This window comes from Scyliorhinus torazame, chromosome 24 (genome assembly GCF_047496885.1).
Source record: "Scyliorhinus torazame isolate Kashiwa2021f chromosome 24, sScyTor2.1, whole genome shotgun sequence".
In the NCBI taxonomy this organism is placed as follows: Eukaryota; Metazoa; Chordata; class Chondrichthyes; order Carcharhiniformes; family Scyliorhinidae; genus Scyliorhinus; species Scyliorhinus torazame.
This window is the reverse complement of record NC_092730.1, coordinates 51,338,093-51,354,875: the sequence shown is the minus strand read 5'-3', so window position 1 is coordinate 51,354,875 and position 16,783 is coordinate 51,338,093. Positions and strand designations below refer to the sequence as shown.

General features: G+C 52.6%; 1 protein-coding gene across 2 annotated transcripts in view; it reads right to left on the bottom strand.

Moving 5' to 3' along the window:
• The window catches only part of LOC140400145 (histone H2B-like), a 74,770-nt gene extending 67,667 nt beyond the window's left edge, over positions 1-7,103 (bottom strand). For both annotated transcript variants that reach the window (XR_011938063.1, XM_072489616.1), the window contains exon 1: positions 6,305-7,103. The gene's annotated coding sequence lies outside the window, so the exon portion shown is untranslated. The remainder of the gene's footprint in view (positions 1-6,304) is intronic.
• Positions 7,104-16,783: the final 9,680 nt, after the last annotated feature.

Below are 16,783 nucleotides of genomic sequence, written 5' to 3'. Positions count from 1 at the left end.
CAGCCGGTACCACAACATGGAGGCTATCAGCTGGTTTATGATGAGAACTCGACCCCTGTAGGACAGCTCTCGGAGCAGTCCTGGCCAGCGTCCCAGGCGAGCGGTGATCTTGGTCTCCAACTCCTGCCAGTTCACCGGCCAGGCTTCCTCTGCCGGGCAAAGGTGGGCTCCCAGGTCGAGGATGTTGGTCCAAGTCGATGTTGGACCAGCTCCAGCTGAAGGCCTGAGCTCCTCTGGGAGGGGGTCCATCTGCCACGGACCGAACAGGAGTCCGGAACATTTAGCCCGGTTGATCCCAGCAGAAGATGAGGCGGAGTACACAGCCTGGCACTCTTGCATCCTCCGCAGGTCACCGGGGTCAATGAACATGAGCAGCACATCATCAGCCTAAGCCAAAACGACCACCGCCATGCCCAGCTCATGCAGAACCAGCCCCGACAACCTCCTCCGCAGGAGGCGCAGGAAAGGCTCCACGCAGAGAGAATAAAGTTGGCCGGGCAAGGGGCAGCCCTGACGCACTCCTCTCCCAAAGCGAAGGGGCGCGTCAGGGAGAGGTTAACCTTAATCAGACACTCCAAGGCAGTGTACAGTAATCGGATCCGGGCGACAAAGTGCGTCCTGAACCAGAAGGCTCGCAGAGGCCCGAGCAAATATTCGTGCCCCACCCTGTCGAACGCCCTCTCCTGGTCAAGAGACAGGAAGGCGCTCAACGTCCCAGCCGTCTGGGAATGATGGATGTCCCGGACCAGATGGATATTATGGTAAATGGTGCGGTCCGGGACGGTGTGGGACTGTCAGGGTGGATCATGGTAAATGGTGCGGTCCGGGACGGTGTGGGACTGTCAGGGTGGATCATGGTAAATGGTGCGGTCCGGGACGGTGTGGGACTGTCAGGGTGGATCATGGTAAATGGTGAGGTCCGGGACGGTGTGGGACTGTCAGGGTGGATCATGGTAAATGGTGAGGTCCGGGACGTTGTGGGACTGTCAGGGTGGATCATGGTAAATGGTGCGGTCCGGGACGGTGTGGGACTGTCAGGGTGGATCATGGTAAATGGTGAGGTCCGGGACGGTGTGGGACTGTCAGGGTGGATCATGGTAAATGGTGAGGTCCGGGACGGTGTGGGACTGTCAGGGTGGATCATGGTAAATGGTGTGGTCCGGGACGGTGTGGGACTGTCAGGGTGGATCATGGTAAATGGTGCGGTCCGTGACGGTGTGGGACTGTCAGGGTGGATCATGGTAAATGGTGCGGTCCGGGACGGTGTGGGACTGTCAGGGTGCATCATGGTAAATGGTGCGATCCGGGACGGTGTAGGACTGTCAGGGTGGATCATGTGGTCCAGCAAAGACATGACCTTGGCAATTATTTTGTAGTCCGTGCTGAGGAGGGAGACCGCTCGCCTGTTTTTGGGTCGGCGGAGATCCCCTTTCTTGGGCAGCAGGGCAATAACGGCCCTGCGCCACAAAAGGGGCATCTCCCCGGTCACGATACATTCCCCAGGACCCCCGCGTAGTCGCTCCCCAGCACGCACTGAAGATCTCCACGGTCAGCCCGTCCAGCCCTGGGGTCTTGCTGTCGAGGGTGCCGGTCTTGATGATTGACGGTTTGGTCGAGACCCCGACGCCCTCCGGGCCGACCTGCGGCAGGTCCTCCCACAGAACTCTGCAAGCGTCCTCGCTGCACGGATCTGCAGTAAAGAGGTCAGAATAAAAGTCCCTGATTAGGGTCCTGACCCCCTCCGGATCCAAGACGAGGGACCGTCGTCGGCCGACTGGCCCTGCATCCTCTTTCCAGCGAGTAGAAGGGGGAGCCACGGTCCATGTCTGTCAGGAAACTGATCCGCGACCTCACGTACGCGCCGTGGGACCCGACAAGTTGCAGGTCCCGCAGCACGCCCGTCTTCTCCCTGTACAGCAGCCCCAGGGTGGGTCCTCATCCGGCTGAGCGAGACGTGACTCCAGATGGAAGACTTCTTCAGCCAATTTGGCGATCGTGGATTTCCGCCCCGGCATCGACCCCTTTGTGTACCCCTGACAGAAGGCGCGGACATGAGTCTTGCCCACGTCCCACCATAGCCTCAAGGAGGGGAAGCCACCCTGCTTCTTTCTCCAGCCGGCCCAGAAATGGCGAAGCAATTTCAGGAACCTCTTGTCCTCCAGCAGCAGGTTGTTAAAGTGCCAGTACGCGGACCGTGCCTGAGCGCGGAGCTGGCCGAGCCCCGCCCACACCAGGTGGTCATCCGAGCACGGCACCTGCTCCACAGAGGCCGTCTGAACGCTGGGCAAGTACGTCCTAGAAATGTAAAGACGGCCGATTCTGGACGCTCCCAACAGAGGGCCCATAAAATGTGTCCACCTGAGATTCAGGATGGAGAGTTCTCCAGGCGCCAACCAAGTCGAAGGACCTGACCAGGTCCCTTAACTTCATCACCGCCTGCGTGCTGCACTGGACTCTACCACGGTCCTTGTCCTGGAGGGTGCAATTGAAATCCCCTCCAAGGATGATGCACTCGCCCACAGGAATGGTGCCAAGAAGAGTGGACACTTTGTCAAAGAAAGTCGTTTGCTGCGGCCCGGCCAGGGAGCGTATACATTCACAAAGTGACGCACCACGTCCCCGTCAAGGACCGTTAAATGCAACAGACGGCCTGGCACTGGCTCCTTGACCCTCAAGATCTCTGGCTGAAAATGAGAAATCATCAAGATAGCCACCCCGCCCGAACGTGGGGCCAAGTGGCTCATGAAGACTCCCCCTTGCCACTCCAGGGTCCACTTAGCTTTGTCCCCCGGAATGGCGTGGGTTTCCTGCAGGAAGCACACCCCATACTTTGCGTCCCGGAGGACAGAGAAGCACTGGAAACGGTGATGCGCGTCCCTGCTGCTGTGGATGTTGAGTCTGGCTATGGTTACCTCCAAGTCAGTTGTAGCGTGTGTCCTTCACCAATCACCCATAACTCTGCTCAGAGGGAGTAGAGGGTTGTTGCCCCCTCCACTCCCTCAGGAGCCCCGCGAGGAACAGAACAGCTGCTCCCTCTGGTCCGAGTCGATCCCACCCCAGGATCTCTCAGGCGGGTTCCTCGCAGGCTCCCCCCCCCCCTCGATTCAGAGTCCGTGGCTACACCGACCCCGCCGCCGATGCCGGGCCCTCTGACAGAACCGGAAAGACCCCCAGGAACAGCTCCGGGATGGATTCTGGGCTCCTTCGCATCGTCTGCTTGGGCCTTGTGAGCGGGGAGCCTTCCTCCCTGTCGCCCGCCCACGACCCGAAGATATAGGGGCTCTGATGGCTGCCGCCGGCCCCCAGCGGTGAATAAAAGGTAATTGGGGAGTAATGCAAGCATTGGGGGTGGGGGGTCTCGTCTCCGCCCGCCCCCAGGCCTCCCTGCTCGGGGGACGATGGCAGCTCGGTCGCCTCGGCGGCACTGGAGTATGCTTTGGCCTTTTTAACGGGGCTGGGCATCAGGGTGATGGAAATAAACACAGGAGATACTCAACCCCGCTCGCCTGGGGAGGGGGGAGCGAGATCCACCACAACCTGCAACCCAGGCCGCTGACGCTTGCGGTGGGCAAGCTGATGTTGCAGCGGGGCCACCACTGCTGGAGGGCCCTCGGCAGCATCCCCCCCCCCCCCCCACCCTCTGCAATGCCCCCCCTCCGCATCGCCGAGCCCCTGGTACTGTGGTGGGGCCGGAACAGCATCCAGCTCGGGACTGTACACAGGGTCCCCACCGCCCTCCGGAGCCCGTGTGTTGGTCTCTCCAGGCCCCTCATGTTGTTGTGAGGTGGCGGCAGCATCGCGAGGTTGGGACGGGCACGGGGTCAGTACTCGTGATGGGGCCAAGGTGTGGGTGGGCCCGGTCCGACCATCGCGCCGTCTTCCGTTTGGCCTTTTTAGGCCGTTAACAGCCGAGGTGTTGTCAGGGGCCGGCTGCTGGGCAGACAGGTGGTAGAGGAGAGGGGGGCAGTGCCAGCCATGGCCGGCCTGGAGATGGTGTTGGCAGTGGCCGTTAGGGTGGGGCAGTTCCGGCGAATATGCCCCAGCCCACTTCAGGCATGGCACCGCATGCCATCCGCAGACCAGATCACTTTGTGATCCTTCCCTTGGTGGGGAGCCACAAATCCTCCCTCCATGACCTCCTCCCGGGTCAGGCAGACAAAACCCTGATGCTGGAAGGAGTATTCATGACAGAGGGAAGTGTCCCGCAGGCCGAGTGTCAGCGGCGCCACCCCAGACCTGACCTCCCCCAGGAAGTTGAGATGGGGAGGAGGAGCTCGGTGGGGAGGTAGAGCGGGACGTTTGAAGGAACGACACATTCGGCAGTGGCCTCCAGTGGGTCCAGCGCCACGTGTCCCACACCCACTGTGAGCCCCCTTTCCAGGACACGGTAGACCGCCTGCTCGGCCCGCAGGAAAAACACGGCCTTACCGTACATCCTAGAGGCGGCTACGATGGCCAAAGGGCTGATGACCCCGGCCATCGCACGAGTGCACGCCTTGATGGCCATGGTTGGGTGGGCATAACATTTGACCCCAAGTTGCTGCGTTAGGAGGCGGAAGGGCGAGGAGGCTGTCTTCCCCGCAGAGTGACTTGTCCGCCCTGCCCCCAGCAGAGTGGAGGATGCCCCTGGGTTACTGGCCCTGGTACGGCATGGCCTTGTAACTGAGATCAGGGTACATGGGGAACGACGTGGCCCCACAACAGCAGGTGCCACAAGGGAAGGAGCTGCAGGGCAACAGCAGATAGTCACTGTAAGCGGGGCAGCGTTCTTCAGCCCTGGAGGGGCCGAAATCAATGTCCCAAGCTGCCCCACACCCGCCACAGGGGGTGGGAATGGTGGGCAGACGGCGCTCTTCAGCCCTGTGGGGGCCCGAAACAAAGTCCTTTTCTTAACAGCAGCCGCAAGCGGTCCCACTCCCACCTCAGGCAGAGGGGCGGGAGGACCAAAGGCAGGGTCTTCACCCCGGGAGGGGAAACAGCACCAGGCCCCATGGGGTCCCACCTCAGGGAGAAGGGTGGGAGGACAGAGGTCAGGGCCTTCACCCCGGGAGGGAGCAGCAACAGGCCCCAGGTAGTCTCACTCCCACCTCCAGCAGCAAAGCAGCTGCTCCACTCCCGCAAGTCTGAGACCCTGTGTGTGTGTGTGTGTGTGTGTGGCTGCAAGTGGCCCTGCGCCCTCGGGCTCAACCAATCACCTTTGTAGCTGTGTGTTTGTCCCAACGAGATATTCAATTTGCAGTCATTGCCTGCAGCTTGTTTGTTATTACACTGTCACTTAGCCCCTGAAACTCTCACTTTCTGCAAACTAACATTTCACTGACTGGCTTCATTTTCACCCCTTTCCAATTTGAAATTGAATTTGATTTGAACACTCCCCTGGTTTACACAGTCAACTGAGTCACACGTTCTCCCCATGTTTCCTCTGGGTGCTCCGGTTTCCTCCCAGTCCAAAGATGTGCAGGTTATGTGGATTGGCTGTGCTAAATTGTCTTTAGTGCCCAAAAAAGGTGAGGGAAGGTTTCCGGGGAGGGTGGAGGTGTGGGGATAGGGTTCAGGTGTGAGCTTAGGTAGTTGGGGAGGGCTGGTTTAGCACAGTGGGCTAAGCAGCTGGCTTGTAATGCAGAACACGGCCAGCAGCGTGGGTTCAATTCCCGTGCCGGCCTCCCCGAACAGGCGCCAGAATGTGGCGACTGTGGCTTTTCACAGTAACTTCATTGAAGCCTACTTGTGACAATCTATTATTATTAATATGCTCTTTCCAAGGGCCGTTGGAGACTTGATGGGCCGAATGGCCACTGTAGGCTCGATGAAATCTATGAACTCAGCTCCAGTTGAAAGCTTCTCCAGTCTCCACTTGAATTGTTGACAAACAGTTCGGAGCAGTTTGCAGCACTTTCTCTGTAATGAGCACCATGACATACTGCCAAACCTGGATTTTAAAATTCTTCTTCAGTAACTGCATGTTTACCAATAATAATTCGAACAATGTATCAGTGCGCAGGTCTCTTCTTGTAGCATGAGACCTGGTCTTGTCCTGATGTCTGAAACTGCCTTTTCCATTCTGCTTCAGTTATAAATATTCTTATCTGTAACATATGTACTACATCAATGACATTAGATCAGTTAGTCCTGGTAAATGAAGGAAAAGTGGATGAACTGAATCAGCAGAATTTTACAGAGCAGTACTTTTAAACTGTTTTTACCTGCGACCCATTTTAACCAACCGGCCATCCTTTGGGACCCATGCTGGCCAGCCTTTGGGACCCACACCAGCTGACCTCTGTGACCCACTATGTTCTCTTACCTTTAATCCAGTAGGTGAACTTGCTTGGTCCTTATGATCTCACTCCAATCAGGTTTAGAGGAGAGGGCAGTGCGTGTATCAGGTGCAGAGTTCAGCTGGTTCCTGTGTGCTGTCTTCATCCTTTTGAGGATGAAAAATCCAACCTTGAACATGTAGATCCTTGTGATGTGTAATAGCAAAAGAATGCTTGTTTTACTCCGTACTGGATACTCCTCGGAGACGCTATGCCAGAATTCTGAAAACCTCATGGAGTTGTGCCGTATTTTTAATGTGCTGTCACAGGTAAGGTGCAGAAGCTCAGTTTGTACATTTGGAGTCAGCTATAAATCAGTAAATTGAGTCTGGGGTCTCGAACTCAAAGGGAGTTTTCACCAACTAATTCTCTCTCAAAATCTGAAACTTCTCCTCTGGAAAATAGCGATATAAACTGTTGTTCAGTGCAGCCAGTCTATCGACAGTTCCCTTCCTAACCGTTTTCTTCGAGATGTCATTGCAGTGTGGGGAACATGTAGTAGGTTTGGCTTTCTACTCGCAGTTGCCTAACGTTCAATTACTTTTGGAAAGCATCAAATTCTTCACAGCGCCAAAAGCAATCATCCTCCTTCCCTGACAATTTGCGGTTCAGTGTGTTTAGAATTGAAAAGATGTCTGCAAGGTAAGACATAGAGAGCTTCCACGTTTCATCAGCAAACAAATCAGCCAGAGGGGATCCTGATTTGCATTGGCACAATTTATAAAGACATACCTTCAAATATCACCTTTATTCTGCTGTGTTCCTGTTTCCAGCTTCTTAATGGGTTGTTGAGCAGAGGCCGTGGAACTCACCCCAGCTCTGCTTTGTGTTGCTGTGGACTCTCCTCAGCGACTCTCCACAGATTTAGATGTGTGATCCGGGCCTGTTTGTGTCTCTGACCCTCTCTCCCTTATTACAAAACCGTCCATTTTCAATTCTTCACAGCTGCCAGCTACAAAATGGAGGATCTGCTCTCTGGCGCCGCTTCAACCTGCTGTTGCTTCAAAGAAGCTGCCCTTGGACAGACCGGTGACGTCAGGAGGAGGCGGTCCGGCCCGCTGTGTACCGCGCATGCGCACCGCCTGATCGGGCTGAGTGGGCACGCATGCGCGGTATAGCCGGCAGCCGGGACAGTCCCTGGAGAGTGACGTGTTATTACCAGCAGAGAGAATGTGCTGCTGCCGGCAGAGGGAGGCCCAGAGTCAGAGCAATGTGTCAATTAGGGGAATCTGACTGGCCACAGAAGTTTGTGGATGGGCGGGGCAGTTGCTCTAATTGGGTACCTGAAACAACCAATCAGATGCTCGTAGATGTCTGAGCATTCTAAATTCACCAATGGTGACTTGGTCTCTCACCCATCCTTCATTAACATAGTTCACTGAGTTAGTCGAGAAAAGAACAGTTGTGTGGCAATTCTCAGTTATTGTGTGTCTGCAGTTTGCTCTGACCATGGCTGAGGACAAGAAAGCTCCAGCTCCCAAGAAGGGCGCTAAGAAAACCCAGAAGAAGGTACCAGTGAAGGGCAACAAGAAGAGGAGACGAGCCAGGAAGGAGAGTTACTCCATCTACATCTACAAAGTGATGAAGCAGGTTCACCCCGACACCGGCATCTCCTCCAAGGCCATGAGCATCATGAACTCCTTCGTCAACGATATTTTCGAGCGCATCGCGGGTGAGGCTTCCCGCCTGGCCCATTACAACAAGCGCAGCACCATCAGCTCCCGGGAGATCCAGACCGCCGTGCGCCTGCTGCTGCCCGGGGAACTGGCCAAGCACGCCGTGTCGGAAGGGACAAAGGCGGTGACCAAGTACACCAGCTCCAAGTAAAACTGTTCTCAAACTCATCAAAACCCAACGGCTCTTTTAAGAGCCACCCACAATTTCTGCAAAGCAGCCAAACTATCATATTTTCAATTATCAGTTTAAGAATAGCCAAATCCGTTCAAATAGCGTTTCACTGGAACATAACATCCTTCGTGACTTGATAATAAAGTCCCATCATTTAGTGACTGCTCGGTGACGCTGTGTGTCTTTGGTTTCTGACTTGGTCATATTCGGTCCCTGTCGCTAGATTTGGAGAGACAATAGAACTCCAAAACCTCCCTTTCAATTTGTGTTCAGGTTCCGAAAAACCTCCCTTTCCATTTATGTTCAGGTTTACTCAATAATCGATCAGTTTATTGAGAGCACACCAGTGGTGTGGGAAAACTCCATTTCAATACTGACACGAGCTCCAAATTGCTCACTCCACTTTTAACACTGTGGAAGCAGTATACAATATGGAAACAAATTATAAAATTTTCACTTGGCCGTATATTTGACATTCTGTCGGCGACTGAGAGCGTTTTAAACAGCAGCCAGATTAAACCCGACTGGACTGCAAATTGTAAACATTTTTGAAGACAGTTTCGGATCTAAATCCACGTTCTGCAGATTCAAAACGTTTACAAAGATGCCCCCGGACATGCTGAGTTTATCCAGCACGTTCTCCTTAATTCACATTTGCAACAACGCATTATTTTGCTTTAATTTATTTTGGGTTTGTTGTCAGTTACAGAGAAAGCACGAAATCAGAAACTGACAGATTAAGAGAAACTGTGGTCTAGGGATAGAGAGAGAATCCAACATTCTTACACTCAAAATTCATAGATGTATTCACATTTTTTACGGTCCCTATTCAATTTTCTCTTTTTTAAATCTTTTCGCGCTCTTTTAAGCTTTGAAATCAATCTTCGGTTGGAATCTGAACATTTGGCGCCCAAACTTTCCGACCTCAGTACCCGGGATCCCCCTGATTGGTGCTTCAAACAGATATCTGATTGGTCACGTTGAAGCAGACTCCGCAATGTTGTTCAGATAACCAATCAGCAATGTGTGCACCGCCATTCCTCCTGAAGCTATAAGAGAAGTGAATGTGGGCGGGTTTCCTCATTCTGTGTGAAAGTGTTTGTGAGATTGTGACAATGTCTGGAAGAGGAAAGACCGGCGGTAAAGCTCGGGCCAAGGCCAAGTCTCGCTCCTCCCGGGCTGGACTGCAGTTCCCGGTGGGCCGTGTTCACAGGCACCTGAGAAAGGGCAACTATGCCCAGCGTGTGGGGGCCGGAGCCCCAGTCTATCTGGCTGCTGTGCTCGAGTATCTGACCGCTGAAATCCTCGAGCTGGCCGGCAACGCGGCCCGGGACAACAAGAAGACCCGCATCATCCCCAGGCACCTGCAGCTGGCCGTCCGCAACGACGAGGAGCTCAACAAGCTGCTGGGAGGGGTGACCATCGCTCAGGGCGGGGTGCTGCCTAATATCCAGGCCGTGCTGCTGCCCAAGAAAAGCAGCGCTGGCGCCGGCAAGAAGTGAAGCGACCATTCTTTAATCTAATAACACAAAGGCTCTTTTCAGAGCCACTCACTTGATCTGAAAAAGAGCGAATTATTTTTTGACACTATAGATTTTGTTCTACTTCTTCCAGCGTCCCCGAACAGGCGGCGGAATGTGGTCTTTTCACAGTAACTTTATTTGAAGCCTACTAGTGACAATAAGCGATGTTCATTTCATAAATTCATTCCATGCTATTAATACTGGTATGTGATTTCAATAAAGCTTCCTAAAGCCCATGCTTATATTCGAAATCACGTCAAATTAGTATTGGGTGGTGAAGCTCCCTTCCTGACAGACTTGGTGGCTCTTAAAAGAGCCTTTGTTGTTGTTATTGGTGAAGCCGAGTTTTAGGCGCGTTCCCCGCGGATGCGGCGGGCCAGCTGGATGTCTTTGGGCATGATGGTGACTCGCTTGGCGTGGATGGCGCACAGGTTGGTGTCCTCAAAGAGCCCCACCAGGTAAGCCTCGCTGGCCTCCTGCAGGGCCATGACGGCGGAGCTCTGGAAGCGCAGGTCTGTCTTGAAGTCCTGAGCGATCTCTCGCACCAGGCGCTGGAAGGGCAGTTTGCGGATCAGCAGCTCGGTGGATTTCTGGTAGCGGCGGATCTCCCTCAGAGCCACAGTGCCGGGTCTGTAGCGATGGGGCTTCTTCACTCCGCCCGTGGCTGGAGCGCTCTTGCGGGCCGCTTTGGTAGCCAGCTGTTTGCGAGGAGCTTTGCCTCCGGTCGATTTGCGCGCTGTCTGCTTGGTCCTGGCCATGATGTGAAACTGGGGGAAACGCACACGCTGAGAATGCTGGCGCCGCTCTCTCGCTGCCTATTTAAGACATTATAGTGACCGCCCACTTCTCCTCATTGGATGCAGCCCGATCCCGTGGACAAGTTTGAAAAGAGCGATGATTGGGAAGGATATCAGGGCCCTGATTGGTGGACCTGCAACTGACACCCCATCAATTTCAAAAAGCCCGCCAATTTCACAGGGACAAGGAACGGACAGTTGACAAAACCGAAAAAATCAAAACTCAATCTCAAGTTGTAAATGTGAAAAACTTCTCAATGATTCCTGGTCCCATTTTTGTCTCAGATTCGACCTACTGCCTGAGCACCCGGATTAAATTCAGATTCACTCCCTGATTGTTCTACAACAGACTGGGATAAAGCTCCTATTGAGGGGCGGAATTCTGTCTCATTTTTATCTGATCAGCGATATCGGTTCTTTCAATGCAAAGAGCGATAGGTATTAAAGGGAAAATTGGCTGATTCGTTCAGCGACTGTTCTGGGGGAGATGGAAGGAGGAGGCGGTGTTTACAGATCAGTTATGCAAACAGTGTCTCTGATCAATGTCAGTGTTCATTGTGCGCGGTTACAGGTTTGACCTCGGAGAAAGGTTTTGTGTTTCAGACTGTCCAACTATGTCGCCGAATTATAGAATTTATACTGCAGGAGACCATTCGGCCCATCGAATCTGCACCGGCTCTTCAAGAGTGAAAACAGAAATCAATGCTCGGAAAGGATTTCCTGCTCTAACGCCGCCCGTTTTCACAGGAAATCGAGGTTTCCAAGCTATGAGTCGCTAAACCAGCTCGATGAGTTATGCTGCTGCCATTCTAAGGTCAGTGGTCTCATTGTGAGGATTTGGGCGGCTCTTAAAAGAGCCTTTGGATTTTGTTATATTGTCAAATTGACTTTCTCAGCCGCCGAATCCATAGAGAGTGCGGCCCTGGCGTTTGAGAGCGTAAACCACATCCATGGCGGTGACGGTCTTGCGCTTGGCGTGTTCAGTGTAGGTGACGGCGTCCCTGATCACATTCTCCAGGAAAACCTTCAGCACCCCGCGAGTCTCCTCATAGATCAAACCCGAGATGCGCTTAACCCCGCCACGGCGAGCCAGGCGGCGGATTGCTGGTTTGGTGATGCCCTGGATATTATCACGAAGCACTTTGCGGTGCCGCTTTGCTCCGCCTTTACCCAGTCCTTTGCCTCCTTTCCCTCTGCCAGACATGATGCTTGTTCAGTCAAATCGCTGCTGAATGAGACGAGCTGCTGCTCCTTCCTTTATTGTACAGCCCGCCCCGACCTGACAGAGAGAGAGAGGCGGGGAGCAGACTGAGTGACAGACAGAGCAGTGAAATGTCTTTGATCATCCAGCTCCTCCTCCAACCCACATTTTATATTCCAAACAGAAGTGAAAAGAGCGCGCTGAACAACACGTACAAACTGCAACATCAGATAGCAGCTAGTTAGAAACGCGGATCTATTAAATCCAGACTTGTCAGTAATATTCCCGCCTCAGTTCGGTCCTTTCTAGAACCAGCCCAACTATCTGCTCCTATTTCAACCCCAGCTCCAATTCCATCCCCACACAACTCCTCTCCCAGACGGGTTGGGAATTTTACTAACATCCCTTCCAGCTGATATAAAGTGTTTAAGTTGTGAGGCGGGATTTCTCCGCCCTGTTACCTCTTTTACAGACTCTCCCCTGAATCTGTGAATAATGAAACTAACACAAACTGTGACTGTTGCCCCGGACACATCCCCGGTTAGGAAGAGGCAGCAACATCCCTGTGTTTTAGTGCAGAGTGGGGGGAGAGGCCCGGTGCAGAGCATGTCAGCGAGTGAACGGCAATACTGGATTGACATTTCTGTCTGAAATCTGCTCCCAGCACCGGGACAGCGATTCATTGGTCGGGGGGTCAGCTCTTTCCGGAGAGATGTGGGTGGCTCTGAGAAGAGCCTTTGGGTTCAGGTTTACAATTTGCTCGCCTTCTTTCACTTCTTTGCTGGTTTCTTAGCCTTTACTGATTTGACTTTGGGCTTGGCCCTCGATTGGGTCGGATTTTTTACGCCCGTGGTCTTTTTCACAGGAGACCTTTTCTTCGGGGCTGCTTTCTTCGCGCTCTTTTTGGGAGTTGCCGCCTTCTTGGCTGCTGGTTTCTTGGGGGATTTCTTGGCTGCTGGTTTCTTGGGAGATTTCTTGGCTGCTGGTTTCTTGGGAGATTTCTTGGCTGCTGGTTTCTTGGGAGATTTCTTGGCTGCTGGTTTCTTCACTGAAGTTTTCGTGGCTGATGTTTTCTTGGGAGATTTCTTGGCTGCTGTTTTCTTCACTGAAGGTTTCTTGCCTGCTCCGGTCTTCATCACTTTCCCCCCGGTGGTCTTCTTAACGATCTTGAAAGAGCCGGAGGCGCCCGTGCCCTTGACCTGAGCCAAGGTGCCTTTAGCCAATTCCCTCCTGACACTTTGCTTGATCTGGGCCCCCCGTTTATCCACATCGACCCCTTTGCTCCGCAGCGCCTTCTTTATGGCCTGGAAGGAAATCCCCTTGCGATCGCCGCTTTCCGCCACAATCTGGAGGATCAGCTCGCCCAGCCCGGGACCTTCTTGTTTCTTCCGGGGAACCGCCTTCTGCTTCTTGACAGCCTTGACTGGGGCGGCGGCTGGAGGAGCCGTTTCGGCGGCTGCACTATCGCTCATGTCCGAGACTCTGCACAAAATCTCTCCGTCAATGTGGGTGAGAAATGAAGCCTCTGGTGGCGGCACTGAGCAACTTAAAGGCAGCGAGCGGACGGGGCGGAGACAACCTGCTCTCAGCTCCAGGCTGCTGCTGCCTCTCTGTGTTTTTCTCTCGTCCCAAACTCTCCAATTCCACTCAAATTCCAGCTCTACAGTGTCCCAGGATAATTCCTTCCTGTCTCTCACACTCTCATGTTTGCTGTAGAAAAGGTTTCACGCGATTTGAAGGCTCCATTTTGCATTTAAACCCGTTTTACTGATGCACTGTTCGCGCTCTCTCACCCGATCGCTCTCATTTTCCCAACCTTTCCACAGAAATCTGGAAAGCAGCATCGAAACTGCCCTGAAATCCAACTTGGAAAAGTAGATGGGGAACAGGGGGATTGTTTGAATGAAAAATATTTCCATTTAGTCCCAGAGGGATTGGGAGATCTCCTGGTCAGAGCGGACACACAAACACAGTTGGTTTCTCCTGTTTGGTCCGCCCCTTTCACACACTCTCTCTTCCACAATATTCACATCCACACACAAGGTCTGGAAATGACATTTCCCAGGGCAGAATTCTCCCTCTTCTCAACACTTGTTTCCCAATCCCTGTCTTAATTATAGATTTTCATCTCACTCACTGATCAATTCTCTGAGTTTTCTGTTTACCTAAATACCCGGCAGCAGCCAGTCATATTTTAAAATCTAAATTCATTGATGACCCACCTTTCGTGAAGGTGAAAATACAATTCATCTCCTCTCTATCAGTGGAGATTTTCCTGCTTGATGTGATCCTCCTGCACTGCCCGGTAACACTGAACCCCAAACTCAACAAGCAGGGACACCCAGTTAAAGACTAATCCCACCCCCTCTGAGAGTGGAGATTTTCACAGTGACACACACATTCTGACCATTCTGATCCCAGTAGCAAATTTAAAAAATAAAGATGGACTCACAGAGCCGGACTTTCTGTGTGGAGGAGGGACAGTGACCGTCTCACCCACAACACGGCAGCTGTGTTCACAGTGAGGGCCAGTGTTACACGTGTTATCACTGTGTCCAGTGTTCACAGTGAGGACCAGTGTTACACGTGTTATCACTGTGTCCAGTGTTCACAGTGAGGGCCAGTGTTACACGTGTTATCACTGTGTCCAGTGTTCACAGTGAGGGCCAGTGTTACACGTGTTATCACTGTGTCCAGTGTTCACAGTGAGGACCAGTGTTAGACGTGCGATCACTGTGTCCAGTGTTCACAGTGAGGGCCAGTGTTACACGTGTTATCACTGTGTCCACAACACTCCTGATGACATATTGAAAATGAGAGAGAAAGACAAGAAAAATAGAGAGTGTGACAGAGAAACAAGGATAAGGATGAACTCATAGAGCTGGACTTTGTGTGTGGAGGGGAGGCACTTCCACAATCCGGGCACCTGGAAATCAGAGGAATGTTTACAACCAGGGGAGTTTCCATCCAGGAGAGTGTTTAAAATTAGTGAGTGTAAACCAGGAGAGTGTGCAAAACCATGAGAATGTGTACACTAAAAATTATGTAAACCTGAGAGTTTGTAAACCAGAGAGTGTGTAAACCAGGGCAGTGTGTACAACAGGGGAGTGTATTCACCAGAAGATTGTGTGAATCATGAGAATGGTGATACCAGAGAAGTGTGTAAATCTAAAGGAGAACAAACAAAAGTACAGCACAGGAACAGGCCCTTCGGCCCTCCAAGCCCGTGCCAACCATGCTGCCCGACTAAACTGCAACCTTCTACACTTCCTGGGTCCGTATACCTCTATTCCCATCCTATTCATGTATTTGTCAAGATGCCCCTTAAATGTCAATATCGTCCCTGCTTCCACCACGTCCTCCGACAGCGAGTTCCAGGCACCCACTGTGCTGTGTAAAAAAACTTGCCTCGTACATCTACTCTAAACTTTGCCCCTCGCACCTTAAACCTATGCCCTCTAGTAATGGACCCCTCTACCCTGGGGAAAAGCCTCTGACTATGCCCCTCATAATTTTATAGACCTCTAACAGGTCGCCCCTCAACCTCCGTCGTTCCAGTGAGAACAAACCGAGTTTATTCAACCGCTCCTCATTGCAAATGTCCTCCATACCAGGCACCATCCTGGAAATCTCTACTGCACCCTCTCTAAAGCCTCCACATACTTCTGGTAGTGTGGCGACCAGAATTGAACACTGAACTCCAAGTGTGGCCTAAGGTTCTATACAGTTGCAACATGACTTACCAATTCTTGTACTCAATGCCCCGGCCAATGAAGGCAAGCATGCCGTATGCCTTCTTGACAACTCTCCACCTGTGTTGCCCCTTTCAATGACCTGTCGACCTGTACTGCTGGATCTCTTTGACTTTCAATACTCTTGAGGGTTCTACCATTCACTGTATATTCCCTACCTGCATTAGACCTTCCAAAATGCATTACCTCACATTTGTCTGGATTAAACTCCAACTGTCATCTCCCCGCCCAAGCCGCCAAACGATCTAACTCCTTCTGTATCCTCTGACAGTCCTCATCACTATCTGCAATTCCACCAACCATTGTGTCATCTGCAAACTTACTAATCAGAAAAGTTACATTTTCCTCCAAATCATTTATATATACGATGAACAGCAAAGGTTCCAGCACAGATCCCTGTGGAAGACCACTAGTCACAGTCCTCCAATTAGAAAAGGGGAGTGAGTGAATAAGGGGAGTGAGTAAACCAGGAGAGTGAGTAAACCAGGAGAGTGAGTGAACCAGAGGAGCGACTAAACCAGGGGAGTGAGTGAATCAGGGGAGTGAGGAAACCAGGAGAGTGGGTAAACCAGGGCAGTGGTTGAACCAGGGGAGTGAGTAAACAAGGGCAGTGAGTAAACCAGGAGAGTGAGTAAACCAGGAGAGTGAGTAAACCAGGAGAGTGAGTAAACCAGGAGTGCGAGTAAACCTGGAGAGTGAGTGAACCAGGGGAGTGAGTAAACCAGGAGAATGAGTAAACCAGGAGACTGAGTGAACCAGGAGAGTGAGTGAACCAGGGGAGTGAGTAAACCATGAGAGTGAGTGAGTGAACCAGGGGAGTGAGTGAACCTGGAGAGTGAGTGAACCAGGGGAGTGAGTAAACCAGGATGCGAGTAATCCAGGGGAGTGAGTGAACCAGGAGAGTGAGTGAACCAGGGGAGTGAGTGAACCAGGGGAGTGAGTGAACCAGGGGAGTGAGTGAACCAGGGGAGTGAGTGAACCAGGGGAGTGAGTGAACCAGGGGAGTGAGTGAACCAGGGGGGTGAGTGAACCAGGGGGGTGAGTGAACCAGGGGAGTGAGTGAACCAGGGGAGTGAGTGAACCAGGGGAGTGAGTGAACCAGGGGAGTGAGTGAACCAGGGGGGTGAGTGAACCAGGGGGGTGAGTGAACCAGGTGAGTGAGTGAACCAGGGGAGTGAGTGAACCAGGGGAGTGAGTGAACCAGGAGAGTGAGTGAACCAGGAGAGTGAGTGAACCAGGAGAGTGAGTGAACCTGGGGAGTGAGTGAACCAGGAGAGTGAGTGAACCAGGGGAGTGAGTGAACCAGGGGAGTGAGTGAACCAGAGAGTGAGTGAACCAGGGGAGT